The sequence below is a fragment of the Notamacropus eugenii genome, chromosome 7 (genome assembly GCF_028372415.1).
Source record: "Notamacropus eugenii isolate mMacEug1 chromosome 7, mMacEug1.pri_v2, whole genome shotgun sequence".
Taxonomy (NCBI): Eukaryota; Metazoa; Chordata; class Mammalia; order Diprotodontia; family Macropodidae; genus Notamacropus; species Notamacropus eugenii.
This window is the reverse complement of record NC_092878.1, coordinates 164,880,490-164,895,365: the sequence shown is the minus strand read 5'-3', so window position 1 is coordinate 164,895,365 and position 14,876 is coordinate 164,880,490. Positions and strand designations below refer to the sequence as shown.

Here is a 14,876-nt window from a genome sequence, read left to right as displayed (position 1 = left end):
CAGTGGAGTGATAAGATTAGAAATTAGATTTCGGAGGGTTTAGAAGAGAGTGAGAAGAAAGGAAATAGACACAATTAGTATATAGCTTTCCCTAGTAATCAGCATATTGTATATAATTTTTTATAGCATTTAGTATGTAGCTCTTTCAAGGAGTTTGGCTAAGAAACGGAGGGGAGATTTAGGATAACAGCTGGAAGGGATGGTAGGATCTAGAGAGGGAGATTTTGAAACTGCTAAGGCCATTGGCTTTCCCTCTGATCTCTCTGCAACCTTCAACACTGGTGATCTCTTCCTGGAAGCTCTCCTCCCTTGGCTTCTATGACCCTTCTCACTCCTGCAGTGTTTCTAATTTATCTACTTGTTCCATGTCTTTTCTTCTCTCTGAGTGTGCATGTGTGCCAAGGTCATTTGGCGTCTTTCGATCTGTGAGTTAAGGAGTCATCTGTGGAGACATGATCTGTGTGAAAGAAGAATAGGCAGCTGGAGAGGGGAAGGGGGAAACAAGCCACTGGCATGGGAACAAGGAGGGAACATCAAGAGTTCTGTTCAGTGCCCAGCCAGCCATTATCTCCTCTGTTTATTTTAAATAGACATTATTGAGGTCGATGAATAATTTCCAATCACTTCATTATTTACTAGCTTGATTTATTCTTGTTTTTTGTTCATGTAGTGAATTTCAACAAGGAAGTTAAACTTGAAAGCAAGGCTGGCCTGAATATTTTTGTCCTTTCTACAAAGAACTGTTTTCTCCAGGGCAACTTCCTTTGGTCTGAGTATTTCAGCTCTCTTGGCCAGTATCCTAAGAGTAAAAAACGAGACCATGTTATTTCACTATTGTATTTTTTAAAGGACTAACTTCAAAAACAAATTAGTCCAAGATGTGAGAGCTCTTTTGTATGTTTTGCAAGATTTGAGGTTGATTAGGTTCCAAGGAGGTGGAGGACAACAGTCTTGATGAATTCCCAAAGAAGACTATTTTATTTGTCTATAACATCAGGGTACCAGCTTATACTGTGCACCATGCAGGAAAAGAAAATAGTTGCTTATAAGTTACTTTTAACCACATTCCCTTTCCTAGGAGTATTCATAGCCAATGCACACACAGATCATATTCCAAGTCTATCATTATCACTGATCAGAGATTGTTGAGTAAGCAAAGCCTACAGATTTCTAGTAGGCACAAAGATCTCCATGCTCTACTGAAGAACTTCAGATTGTTTCAGAAAGAATTGCACAGCAGGTAAAGAACGGAGCTGGACAGAAGATCTTTTCTAGCCTGAAAGTTCTATACTTTACCCCATCCAAATGCCAAGTTTCGAATAATGAGAAAGACACTCAAGTAGGAGCTACAACACCTGTGTTCAAGCCCCAACCTTGCCACAAACTAGTCGGGGACCTCTGTAACCCACAGCTCTCTCATCTATAAAATGAGGGAGTTAGACCGGATATTGTATTGTCCTTTCCAGCTCTAAGATCCTAAGATTCTGTGAGTTAGGTGGTGCAGTGAATAGAGAGCCAGGCCTGGAGGTAGATCTCAGTTCAAATCTGGCCTGAGACACTTACCAGCTGTGAGATCCTGGGCAACTCAGTTTCCTCATCTGTAAAATGGGCTGGAGAAGGAAATGGCAAACCACTTCCAGTATCTTTGCTAAGAAAACCCCAAATGGGGTTATGAAACTGCATGCTGCACTTTATAAATTTTTATTGACTGACTCACTGACATGAACCTTAACTCCAATCTACACAGCCTCTCCTAATGAAATGCCACCTGGTACCCAATGAATGGACATTCATTAGTCATTGCCTTCCCTTTGAAGACCCTACAATCACATTTCATTCTATTTTGCTTTTACTAATGCCTCCATCCTGGTCTTTGTAAAATCTTTTAAATCAAGGTTACCCAACAGGTCAGTGAATTTCAAAGCTCTATCTGGTGGATCTAAAGATTATTGGAATTGCCATTCCAACTACTGTCAACCATGTGTGCCATCGAGATCTGGTGACTACATGTTGTGGTTGTTTGTCCTTCATTTTCAAAGAGGACCAGTCACATCACAGGGTGATAGCTTGACTTGAGCATGAACTGGATTAAAGTGAGGCAGGGCTTCGCAAAATCATCAGCCTCACTTGTTCTTCCAGAGTCACTGAAAAGTCAAGATGTCTAGAGATGGTCCAGGATGCAGTGGATGACCGCAGCATCTTTGATGTATGACCAGGTTCTAAGCTCTCCACAGAGCCTTCTCCAGCCATCTTCATGGCTGTTGGAACAAATTGTCCTCATCCAGCCATTCCACAGGTGAAGTCCTCACATACTTGGGGCAGACATCTCTCTAACTCACTGATGGGTTTGAGGGCCTTTGTTTACCTTCAACCTTCTATAGCCCGCTGTCTGCTGAGGAGGTTTTATATGGGTGTGGCTGCTGTTTATGCTAAAGTTTATTGGAGCCAAAGGTGAGAATTAAGTGCCAGGTGGACACCTGAGGTGGATGAGCAGCTGGCAAGCCCTCACACCAGAGGTGCTGGTCCTTCCTGAACAAAACTTATGGGTTGGTTCAAGGATAGAGATGAATGGCAAATGTCCAATCCAAAATTTTATTAATAACATGAATATCATATACGTGTGTCTGGATATGATACATGTGCATGCCATTTAAAGTTTACAGAATGTTTTCACGATATCTGTACATGATGGATTATTATCCCAATTTTACATCGGAGGAAAGTGAGGCTACAACACCTCTCAGCCATGGTGAGTCAGTGGCACAGTCCTCCTGGTGCCAGCTAGGGGGTGCTGGATCAAAATAATGAAGGAATGCTTACCAGAATTCCAGATTATTGCAAACTAGAAGGAATAGATTATAGGATATATGAAAGAATCAGGATTCCAAAACATCGCAGTGGGCTAACTAAGAAGGCTGTCTGTTAAAGATAATCAGTTGTTTAAGTACAGGAGTTAGTGTGGGGTGCAGGGGAGAAAGAGATGAGGATTTTAGTGGACCACCAGCTGAATCTGAACTGCTAAAGGAAAAACAAAGCCAAACAGAACTTAGGATTGTTTTCATAGGGTAGTGACCACATAAAAGGAAGCAATATTCTCATTGCACTTTGTACTTTGTTCTGGTTGGGTCACACCTGGTGTACTATGTTTATAGGCTAAGAGTCTTAGAGAAAGTGGAACTGGTCAAAGAAAAGCAACCAAGACAGGGAAAGGAACTGGGTATATATAGCCTGGAGAAAAGAAGAATTTTGAGAAATATGGCCACCGCCTTCAAATACACACAGGGCTGTCATGTTAAAAAGAAGTTAAGACTTATATAGAATGGAAGAACTAGGGCCCAAGAGTTGAGGTTACACCTAGGGAGGTCAATTTTAGCCCATTACAACAGAGGGCCAACCAGTCAAGATGCCTAGCCTTTAGGAACCTGGCAGAGTGCTCAGGAGATGGAATGCGAACTTTGACGCATGTGTAGACATTCTGTGACTGCTTCCTGTCTGCTAACTACATGGTGAAAAAAGCCTCTTCGATTGGCTATGGAACCAGAGTCGGGATGTATTCAAAAGGCATTAATCCATCCAGGCCTGTCCTTCTGGACCTAACTCCTTCCTGTCTGGTTCTGTTAGGTGAGTGACAACACTGAGGGAGACAGGCCTAAGCCTTTCTTTATCTGAGGCCAACCCATGGCCCTCTGCTCTTGGCTTCTATGTGTTCATCCTTCCTGCTTTAGGGGGAAGAACACTAGAGGTGGCTATGACCTTGTGACCATCAAAAAGTCAGGAGAGGGGGCCAATAGGAAGTGTGAGAACAGAGTCCTTTCTGGGTTCTCAAGCCAGCAAGTCAAGCATCAAGGTTATGAGGGGTGCAGTGGCATTCAGGACCCAGGGACTCATCCAGGAGCAATGGCATCTTGGGACACTAGTTCAATGGGGCCAATGCTATGGACAAACTGTGTTAAGCCTAAGTCTCTCCCCAAGGACTGAGACTCTCTCACAATCTAGTGGAGAGTGGGTCCCCCCAGCTTGGTGGGGGTAGGAAATATATGCCCTTTTTATTGTGCTATAGCTAAGCACATTCTCCCCAGCAATCAAGATGATAAAGGGGAGAGTGTACCCAATCAGGTGTGGGGGACAGAGCTATTTAAACCTCTTGCTCTATCTTCAAAGTCAATACCCCTTTGTAATAGCTAACAGATATGAAATGGGGTAGCTAGGTGACACAGTGAAAAGAGTGCTGTGCCTGGAGTCAGGATGACCTGAATTGAAATCTAGTCTCAGACACTAGCTATGTGAATGTGGGCAAGTCACTTAACTTTGTTTACCTCAGTTTCTTCATCTATAAAAATGAGCTGGAGAAGGAAAAGGCAAACCACTCTAGGATCTTTGCCAAGAAAATTCCAAATGGTGGTCCAAAGATCCAGACATGGCTGAAATGTCTGAGCACCAACAAAAATGAATTGGTTAAATAACACTAGAGCAATAAATAGTGAGGGAAGTTTACCAGATTGGAGACTCAGCAGTGGCATTAGAACAAAGACTCTCTTACCCTTAAGGAACGCCTATAGAACTCTGAGGGGAGGTCAGAGCTAGCCTCACCAGGGAGTCCAAAACACACAGAAGAATTTCCCAGTGACTAAAATTGTCTCCTCCCAAAACAGACGGAGTTGCTGGGTAATAAAGTGATTTCCATATCCTTGGCAGTATTCCAGATTAGATTAGCATCTGTAAGAAGAGTTTCTATAGGGAAACCTTTCATGGTCAATATGATATTTCAGTTTCAGTCCAATTCTAAGGGTCTATAAAAAGAAACATTACAACCAGAGGAAGAATCCATAGGTGTCTGAAGCATCATATTAAGAATGCCAGCAACAACATTAATAACATGTTACAGGACTTTATGCTGCCTTTCATCTGGTGACTTCAAAGGACTTTAGAAGGTAATGCAATTTTGCAGATAAGGAAGCTAGGACATAGTGGAGAAAAAATGGTGCAAGAGTAAATACATGAGATTGCTTAAGTTCATATGGGGTACAGTGGACAGAGTGCTGGGCCTGGAGTCAAGAAGACTCATCTTCCTGAGTTCAAATCCAGGTTCTGACACATACTGGCTGTGTGATCCTGGGCAAGTCACTTAACCTCTGGCTGCCTCAGTTTCCTCATTTGTAAAATGAGCTGGAGAAGGAAATGGTAAACCACTCCAGTATCTTTGCCCCCGCAAAAAAAAAAAAAAAACCTAAAAGGGCTCATGAAGAGCTGGACATGAGTGAAAAAATGACTCAGCAACAAAAGCAAAAACATTTCTATAGTGCCTACCATTTACCAGGTCCTGGGGTAAGCACTTTACAAATATTATCTCATTTGATCCTCATAACAACTCTAGGAGATGAGCTATTATTATCCCCATTTTACAGATGAAAAACTGAGGCAAACAAAGGCTAATTGACTTGCCCAGGATCACATAGCTAATGAGTGTCTGAGGCTGGATTTGAACTCAGATCTCCCTGTCTCCAGACCCTCTATGCACTACAGTGCCACGTAGCTGTCCAAGTGTTGGCTGTTCCATTGGAATGTGAGTCGCTGGACTGTCTTATTCTTTTACTTGTATCCCCAAGCACTTAGCACAGGGCTTCACACATAGAAATCACTTAATAAATGCTTCATTCATTCATTCATTCATTCGTTCATTCATTTATTCAATCATTCACAGAGTAGCTGTAAAGCACACTTCCATCTTAAAACCCTTTGAATGGATTTTGGAGAGATCTTGACATGAAATCTGCCTCCATGTATCGATTCCAACCACACTCTGCTCTCTACAACTCTTTTCTGAGAGGTCAGTATCTGTCCCCCCATTTGCTTACTCCTTGGCACATCACCAGCATTCTCAACACTCCCAAATCCTTAAACTTTATCCTGTTCTCCCTGACTGCAATTTCTGCATCACTGCTACCATCTTTCCCTTCATTGTGCCAGTTGTTTGGCTTGGCAGCCCTGCCCCATCACAAGCCAGTGAGACTGGAAATCTGACATTAAAAAGAATGCTTTGTGGTAAAGGGTCTGGCATCTTAGCTCCCCACATCAAGGGACTAGAGCAGTGATACATGTCCAAGGTCAGCATTCCCTTAAGAACAACACAAACTAGTCTCAGTGATCTGAGACAAAGTTGTGCGTAAACACCAGTGTGGGTCTGGGAGGCTACCTGCAGGTATGGACAGGGCCGTGCCGGAGTCAGATCGAACCAGCTCCTAAGAGCCTGATCTTTCAGTGTGAACATTTGCACCTCAGAAACCTGCCCTCCAATCAGGGCTTGATTTCTTGTCGTGGTAATTATTTAGACTTCAGAAAGTGTTAATAAAGCAAATCAAACTTCAAAGTATATGTGTACATTTCATTTTCCTTCTGGAGAGCCCGGCTGTTAAACATTTCCCGGCATACCCTTCTATTCCTCTCTCTATATTGTTCGAGCTCAGCAGCAGTGCAGTAGAAGTCTCTGGAAATGAAGTCATCGCCAGACTGGAGGCCTGGTCACCGGAGGCTGTTGCTGATTAATAATAATAACAATAGACTTTATTCCTTGTTTTTGTTGAGTTTCACAAACCCCTTGGCTGGAAGCATTGCTATTCCAAAGGCTCTTGGGGTTCAGGTTTCTGGGGTGTTAAAGATAACCTCAAGATTAGTGGAATCACAGTGTCAGAGAGAGAAGCAGAGTCAGGAGATGAGCCTGGTTTTGTCCATGAGGATCCAGCCAGCTATTTTCAGGTGATGCCCTGGTTGGAGATACAGGTCTGGAACTAGACGTCAGAGCTTGGGGTACAAATGCTGGGAAGTAACTGCTTAAAAGTGGAGTTCATAAGGCTTCTAGTACATTATGAACTTCTTGGGTGGAAGGGACAGGACTAAGCCTTGTGGCCCCCTCTGAGCTAGCCTAGTGCTACCACGCAAGGTCCTTCCTCACTTAACATGCTAAACACTTGGATGGATGTGTTGGCCACCTACAGATGGGTGGGTGACTTGGGCTGCTGGGCATGTCTAGTTCTAACATGGAGCCAGCCTTGACTGACAGACCTTGGAGTACTCCAAATTGCCTGGCATGGAGCCCTGCTGTGTTTCCTATCACATTTGGGGTGGGGGGGTGGAGGGGTGCCTCCTTTGATTGTTGTCTTAAAAAGTAGTGAGCCGAGTGCATGATTCTTTTCAGCTGTGCTCTTTTCTCTGATTCCTGTCTATTGAACCCAGCATGGATGGCTACCCAGCATGGATGCCCACCTGGCATGGAAGGCCACCTGGCATGGACACCCATCCAGCATGGATGCCCACTTGGCATGGATGCCACTCAGCATGGATATCCACCTGGCATGGATGTCCACTCAGCATGAGTCTAGGTGTGTATGGATTGGTTCTACCCAGCATGGTCTGTTCTCATTTTCTAACAATGCAAGGGGCTAGAGGATCACCTCATGGATCTAGCAGTCGGAGCCATGGTGACCTTGGAGCCACAGGTAGGGTTGCACAGTAATTCACCCTGACACACTGGCTCTGAGAAAGTAGGTGTGTGGAACTAAAGTCTGAGATAGGGTTTGGATTTAGAGCTGGGACTGTGATCTATGGAGTCACAGGTAAACTATGACTCAGGTGACGCAGGGAGAGAGGATGGCAATATCAGGTCTCCCCTGCACGGGGGAGAGTAAGTTTATATGTTTGTGATTATACCATATGAAGTAAATATTCCTTTGTCAAACATCTGGGGTTTTCCAGACATTATTAATTATGGCAGACGTCAGAGGCTCTCAGTGTATGTTAAGTTTTGGGTTAAATATCTCCAATGACGTCAACAGTCATTACCCAATATGGCAGCCCATTTTACATTGGGATAACCAGTTTGTTTCTAAAACTTCTCCCTGAAGTTGAAATATGACTCTCTCCACTGGTCAGGAATCAGATTCATGACTTGTGATTCCAAATCCAATGCATTTTACCATGCTCATCGGTCCCAGAAGGCAGCCCTCAAAGCAATGGTACAAGTCACAGAGAAGCAAATTTTAGACTTGGCATACCAAAAAACGTGTTGAGCTATCAGATTGGGGGATGCACTGCACTCCATCTGAAGGGCCTCCTTTCTACAATTCTTCAAGCAAGGGCCAGATGTGAGTCTGGGCAAGTCATTGTGACCTCTGTATTCCTCAATTTTCCCATCTCATGGAGGTAATCAGATTGGTTAATCCCATAACCAATCAGAGCTTAAATATTTAACAATGGTTCTGGGGAAGAAAGTTCACTTGACAGGCTTTAAAGATTAAACTTCATTATTAACATTTACTCCGAAATTTCTTAAATCCAAATAATCAATGAAACAACAAATCAAGGCCTGATTAGGAGGGGAATATTTAACAGCTGGCTCTCCTGAGTCAATTTTATGGTTTTTTCAGTAGCAATGTATGGTTGTGAGAGCTGGACCATGAGGAAAGCTGAGCGCCACAGACTCAGTGCTTTGGAGTTGTGGTGCTAGGGAAGACTTGGAGAAGTCCCTTGGACAGCCAGGAGGTCACAGAGTCAATAGTTAAAAGAAATTAACTCAGGCTATTCGTGGGGAGGGCAAATACTGAATTTGAAGCTTACATACTTTGGCCTCATAATGAGAAGTTGGGACTCAGTGGAAAAGCCCCTGAAGTTGGGATATATTGATGGCAAAAGGAAAAAGGGACAACAGAGGATGAGATGGACAGACTCCTGATATTGGGAAAGGAGAAAAGGAGAAAAGAAGCAGGGGATGGTAGAGGATGAGATGGAGAGATGGTGTCATGGAAACAGTGAATGTGAACACGGACAGACTGAGGGAGATGGTGGAAGATAGAAGGGCCTGGCATTCATGCTGGGGTCTATGGGGTTACAAAGAGTCAAACATGCCAACAGCAATTTCTTTTGTCAGGTGCCAGCTCCAGCCCGCTCCCCACCCCCCGCCCCCTGCCCCCCGCAAGGTGAACCTCCCAGGGCTGTCGTGAGGTTCAAATAGATAATATGAATGAAATGTTTGGCAAATCTCAAAGCGCTATTTCTGTGCAGGCTAGGATTAGGACTAGATGGCATTTCTTTTTTTTCAGGTGTGGGGTGGGCCATGTGCCTGCTAAGGTCTGTTTCAACTCCAAGATTTTGTTTTCTCCACAGATCACAACTGTAGAATTGCTAGGGCACAAAGCCTTCATTTTAGGGGAGAAATATGGCTTTGGCTTAGGCATCTACTTTGTGTGGACCTTGTATGTATCTATACATTTATATGTGTACATATATTTACCTATACATACATGCACATGATATATATCTATATTATATATAGATATAATATGTATATGTATATATATACATATAATATATACATATAATAATATATGTTATACATACATATAATATCCCTAACCTTAAATATTTATGTATATGTATATATAATATCCCTAACCCTAACCTTAAATATATATGTATGTATGTATGATATGCTATCTCCCACATCATTATGCAGGTCAGGGACTTTTTCATATCCCCTGGCCACAGAACATTTTCTAGTCCACAGTCAAGATTTAATAAACGTTTGTTGATTGATTGATGAGTTTAAGAAGGGAGGTATATAGCCCAGAGTTACACAAACCAGAGGGCCAGAATTGGGAGCCAGCAGAATCTAGTCTCAACCACAAAACAATTTTACTTCTGAATAATTCCAATGAATAAAATCAAAATGCGAAGTTGAAGGGGCTCACTCAGGATGGACAGAAGCATTCTGATTAAGGACAGTCTTCTGCCGGGCATTTCTAAGCTGTTCTGGAGCAATGTGGCATGGTCAGTTCCATGAAAGTGGCAGCCCTGAGTTCCAATCAAAGCAGCTAATACGTGAGTGTATGTGAAGTGCTTTGCAAACCTTTAAAGGGTTACATAAATGCTACATTGTTATAATTGTCACTGCCTCCCAGCTTTGGCCTCGGTGACTATCAGACAGCCAACGTATGTAAATTGCTTTGCAGACCTTCAAGTTGTTACTGATACATTGTTATTCTCGCTGTTATTGTTACCCTGCCTCAGTTCTTGCCCGTGAAATGGGTACAATAGTATCTCTCTCTCTCTCTCTCTCTCTCTCTCTCTCTCTCTCCCTCCCTCCCTCCCTCCCTCTCTCTCTCTCTCTCTCTCTCTCTCTCTCTCTCTCTCTCTCTCTCTCGCACTCTGTGTCCCCAGCACACCCCCTCCTCTGAGGACAGAGCCTACCTAGAGGAACGTGAGAAAGGGTCCGACTCCGCCCTTTCCAGGCTCCCTAACCCTAACCCTAAATACGATTCTCCTGGGAGCTGGTTGTTAAATGTTTGGGGTGACCATTTGCACCTCGGACACGGCAAACTCGGCGGACCGAGGTCGGACTTACTGCTTTGATCTTGGTCAGGACTAAGTGATGCAGGAGGAAAGGAAATGTTCCCCGTGCAGAAGAAAGGCGACTGTGTGGAGCCGATTGTTAAATGTTCGGTAGTACACGCTGCCTTTTCCTTCCTGGACCAACTGCAGGGACCTGGCGGGAGATCCTGGGAGCCCCCATTGCTGCGGGCGGGAGGGGGGAGGGGAGGAAGGGGGAGGGGAAGAAAGGGGCGGTTGTGTGTGGGGGGAGCATGCCGGACCACGTCGGGGGAAGCGTATTGTTCTGAGGCTGGAGGGACCTGGGGGCGGCGCTCCGTGACCCCGCACGTGCGCGTGCGCGCGCTCTTCCCGGAGCGTGCGGAGTTCAGGCCCGCGCGCTCCCAGAGCCCGGAGGGAGGGGGCGGAGCAGAGAAGGAGAGCTGGGAGAAGGTGCGGCTCGGCGGAGGACGCAGCCCCGCCCACGCGACGGCGCACCCTCCCCCGTCACCCACCACTTCCAGACTGATCCGCCCCAGACTCGCGCGGGGCGGGCCGATGAGGACGCCGGGTGCGTCCGTGCTCTCGCGAGATTTTCTGCGCGGCTGCGCAGCCGCGGCCGGGAGGCCGCTAGCTGGAGGCGGGGCCCGGGTGGGGCGGAGGCGGGGCCTGTGCGGGGGCGGGGCTCGGCGGCGGCGGGGGCGGGGCCCGGCACGCGGGGTCTGGGCCGCGCAGGTGTCTGCGCTCGCAGTCGGCGCTGTCTGGAGTCCTGGTCGGAGGCGGCGGCAGAGGCGGTGCGCATGCTCCCGGCGAGGCGGCGGAGGCGGCGGGCAGTGCCCGGGGCGGGGCCCCTGGGGCGGCGAGGTGAGCCCCCGGGGAGCGGCGCGGGCGGGAAGGGGAGGGGAGGGGTGAGGGGCGAGCTTGCGGGGAGAAGGAGGGGGCTGCGGGGCCTGGTGGCACTACTTAGGCGCCGGCTGTGTGCGCCGGGGCTGGGGGAAGACCCCCGCCCCTCGGGAGCCGGCGGGAGGGTGTCCTGCCGGACCGGGATGGGAGCTGGCAGCGGCGGGGAAGCCGAGGCGGAGGGCGCTCCTGGCGGGCGCACCGCCGGGGCAAAGACCCGGAGGCGGGAGATGGGCGGCCCGCAGAGACCCGGCTGTGGACGCCGGCCGGCGGGAGGCCCCGGGGGCCGCCTAGGGGGCTCAAGGGAAAGCCCTACCCCTCCAGGCCGCCGCTGTCCCCGCCTCCGAGGGCCGTGGTCCCCGCGGTCTGGCTCCTTCCTCGAGGGTTGGTCCGCCGCTGCCCCCGGGAGCCCCCAAGAGAAGAAGTCGCAGACGCTGGGGCCTGGCTCTCCCGCGGTGCTGCTGGAGGAGGGGACGGGGACCCCCGATGTGCCAGGCCGCCCCCGGCTCTTGCGGGGCCCCTGCGGCAGAGCTGTGTGGACCGGGGCAGGCTGTACCCCCGGCTTGTTCTCTGTGCCTTTCCCTCCCTTCCACCCCGGCCACTTGTGCCCACTGCCCCGAGGGGATGGACACCGGCCCGCATTCAAGTCCTTTGACACTCGCTGCTGACGGTGACCTTGGCCAAGTCACTTGAGGCACATTGAGCTCCGGGCTTGGAGTGAGGAAGTTGTTGTTCGGTCCTCCGTGTCCTGTCCAACCCTCTGTGACCCCACTGGGGGTTTTCTTGGCGAAGATACTGGAGCAATCTGCCACTTCCGATCTCCTGCTCATTTGACAGATGGGGAAACTGAGGTAGAGTGAAGTGACTTGCCCAGAATCACACAGCTAGTAAGTGTCCGAGGCTGGATTTGAACTCAGGAAGATGAGTCTTCCTGACTCCAGGCTGGGCACTGTCCACTTTGCCAACAGACCTGTGATCTGGGGCAAATTTTTGCCTCTGGTTCCTCAGCTATAACAAGGGGATAACAAGAGCTGCCTCCCAGGGTTGTTGTGAAGATTAAATGAGATGCCCCCGAGCAAGCACTATGGAAATGGTTATATGACATTTATGAGAAATTACTACCACCACCACCACTACTACTACTACTACTACCACCACCTCTACCTCTACTACAACAACACCTTTGAGTGCACCAGGCAGATGCTAATATACATTGGCAGAGAGAGTGACCAAGACTGGAAATGCCTTTTACTGTGAATTCTCGGGTCCAGTTCTCCCTTTTTCAAATGTGTCCAGTGCTTTCCAGGATCATGTGTTAGTTCACCTGAGTCTGATGTTTTGCAATAATTAGAGCTTGAATGTATTTAGCACTTCAGGGTTTGCCGTTTGATCCAACAATCCTGGCAGGCAGGTGCTCTTATTTTGCAAATGTGGAAACGGAGTCTGAGAGCCATTCCTTCCAGACTTGTCCAGCAGCACACAGTTAAGTAAGAATGTCTGAGGCTGGATTTGAACCCAGGTCTTCCTGACTTGAACTGCCCTTATCAGTTTGAACTCTCCCTGGTCATCTTTTCCTGGAGCATGGTACCATGCTCTTACCACTGCTGGGCATTGCTAGCCGTTGCACATCATCGCTGCCACAGACGGTGTTGTGATGGCACTTTGGGGGGGGATGGGACCTTCCTCTGGGCCTTGCCTTCCTCCTTACAGCACCCCCGCCCCAGCACTGGGGAGCACTTTGTCTTTTAAAGGCATAAAACTGTTTTATAGAGTTTTTTATACAGTTTTTGTATCTATTTATATAGTTTTTTATAAAACCATAAAACCAGATTTAACTAAAAGTAGCAATCTTATTTTCCATCTTTTTCAAATGTTTTTCCTCAGTTGATAGTGATTAGGCAGATAAATGTTCATGTTTTAAAAAAGTTTGAAAAAAATGACACACTATTTACCTTGACTTACAAACTTATAATTAGACCATTTTAAATAGACAAACACTGTGTGTGGGGGGGAGGGGGCAGGGAACAGACTTGATTTATTTCATTATTCATTTCATATTTGTTATTGCTTTTCTCACCCATTTGACAATATTGGTTATTCTTGAAATAACTTGGCCTTGATCCCTTTGTCGGGGAGGCTGTCGATGCTCCTTGCCTGGCCTGTTCTAGTAGCCTCTTCTTTGTGACTCCCTCTGATTTTAACCTCTCCACTCCTTAACTCCCCCTGCACCCAGCTACAGGAGAGCTGATCACGTCCTGTCCCTGGTGATGCCCTTTTGGGAGCCTCCTTACTTGCGTTGGCTTGGCTTTGGAGATCCTTGCCAGCCTGGTTCCAGCAGCCCTCCCCAGCTTCTCTGCCAGTGTTTGACACGATCACCAGTGTGGGCTGTAGCCATCCTGGCTGCCCCTTCAGCCTGGCTGACCAGACCGGGAAGGCACTGTCTTCTCACCTAGGCCTCTGCTGAGTCTTATCTACTGGCCAGGTTTAACTCTGCTGCCACCTCCTAGGACTGTCCTGACCCTCCTCCATAGCTGTTACTCATCTCCACCTTCTCATTGTATCCTCCCATTTCCTTATCTGAGTGAGTGAGTACATTGTCTCCCTCTGCCCAGCTACATTGATGTTCTTTCAGAACAGGGCCTTGGGCCTTGCTCAGAGCTGGCACTACTTGTTGAACTGAATATATTTACTTTGTTAGTAAATGCTCCCTTGAAGGAATTTTTTTTTCTTTAGTAAAAGAATTGTTTTTAGGATTTTTCCCTGTCAGCCTGTTCCTCAGCTTGGCGCATAGGTAGGATTTGCATAAGACTGTTTTCTAGTGATGAGCCCTTTAAAAGAGCTCTCTTCAAATGAATTTATTTCATTAAAAGATAATCATCTGAGGTATTATAATTTATAAAACAATAATTGGTATAATTGATAGCAGATCTTACAAGAAAATACTTATTTGAGCTTTGGGTAATATTCAGGAGAAAATTGCCAAGGACCGGATAGTTTAGAAATTTAGAAAAACCCCAAAAGTTGAAAGAAAATTAAAATTTGAGCTGATTTATTTTATGGTGATGTAAAAACAGTCATCTCACTTTCACTTGTTGCTGCAATGATTTCTGACCTGTTTTGGGCAAGAATTGACCTTACTGAAACCTAAAACTTTTTACTTCCCAGCTAGTTGTAATGTAAAGCAGTTTCTTAAGCTTCATTTAAAGAGGTGCACTTACTGAAATACTGAACTGGCCTCTTGCTTAGAGGCAGTTACCTGGAAGGAGTTTCCATGGCGTGCATCTGCCTTGGTGATTAACCAAACTCATTTAGCACACAGCATTGAGCATCCTGTAGTCTGCTGTGGGGTAAGACCTGGCACTGTGGTGTGTGACTGGGCCCTGCCCCTCGAGGTCCCTTCTCCTCTTGGTTGGAGTCTCAGGATTCTTGGAGTTGTATGTTGTCCATAACAGAACTCTGAATATCGAGCTTGATCTGACTGTGGTGGGGCCCAATTTCATAACTCAGTCATTACTGACGTGTGTGTGTGTATGTATGTGTGTATTTTTGGTCTGGATCTGGCATATTACTCTTCTAGAAAATAACATTTTCTTGTATATTTACATAATTAATAGACCTAG

The 14,876-nt window shown here is 46.6% G+C and overlaps 1 protein-coding gene and 1 long non-coding RNA gene across 3 annotated transcripts in view; one reads left to right on the top strand and one right to left on the bottom strand.

Annotated features, from left to right (window-relative positions):
• Positions 1–624: 624 nt before the first annotated feature.
• On the bottom strand, positions 625–10,786 carry LOC140514890 (uncharacterized). The gene is made up of 2 exons (XR_011970768.1): positions 10,394–10,786; positions 625–799 (listed from the first exon to the last, which is right to left on the bottom strand). It is a non-coding gene; the product is annotated as an uncharacterized lncRNA (long non-coding RNA).
• USP53 (ubiquitin specific peptidase 53) overlaps positions 7,282–14,876 on the top strand; it is a 71,892-nt gene continuing 64,297 nt past the window's right edge. The window contains exon 1 of one of the 2 annotated variants that reach the window (XM_072625358.1): positions 7,282–7,376. The gene's annotated coding sequence lies outside the window, so the exon portion shown is untranslated. Of the gene's footprint in view, positions 7,377–11,070; positions 11,221–14,876 lie in introns of those variants that run through there. The other variant, XM_072625357.1, reaches the window with a different exon arrangement.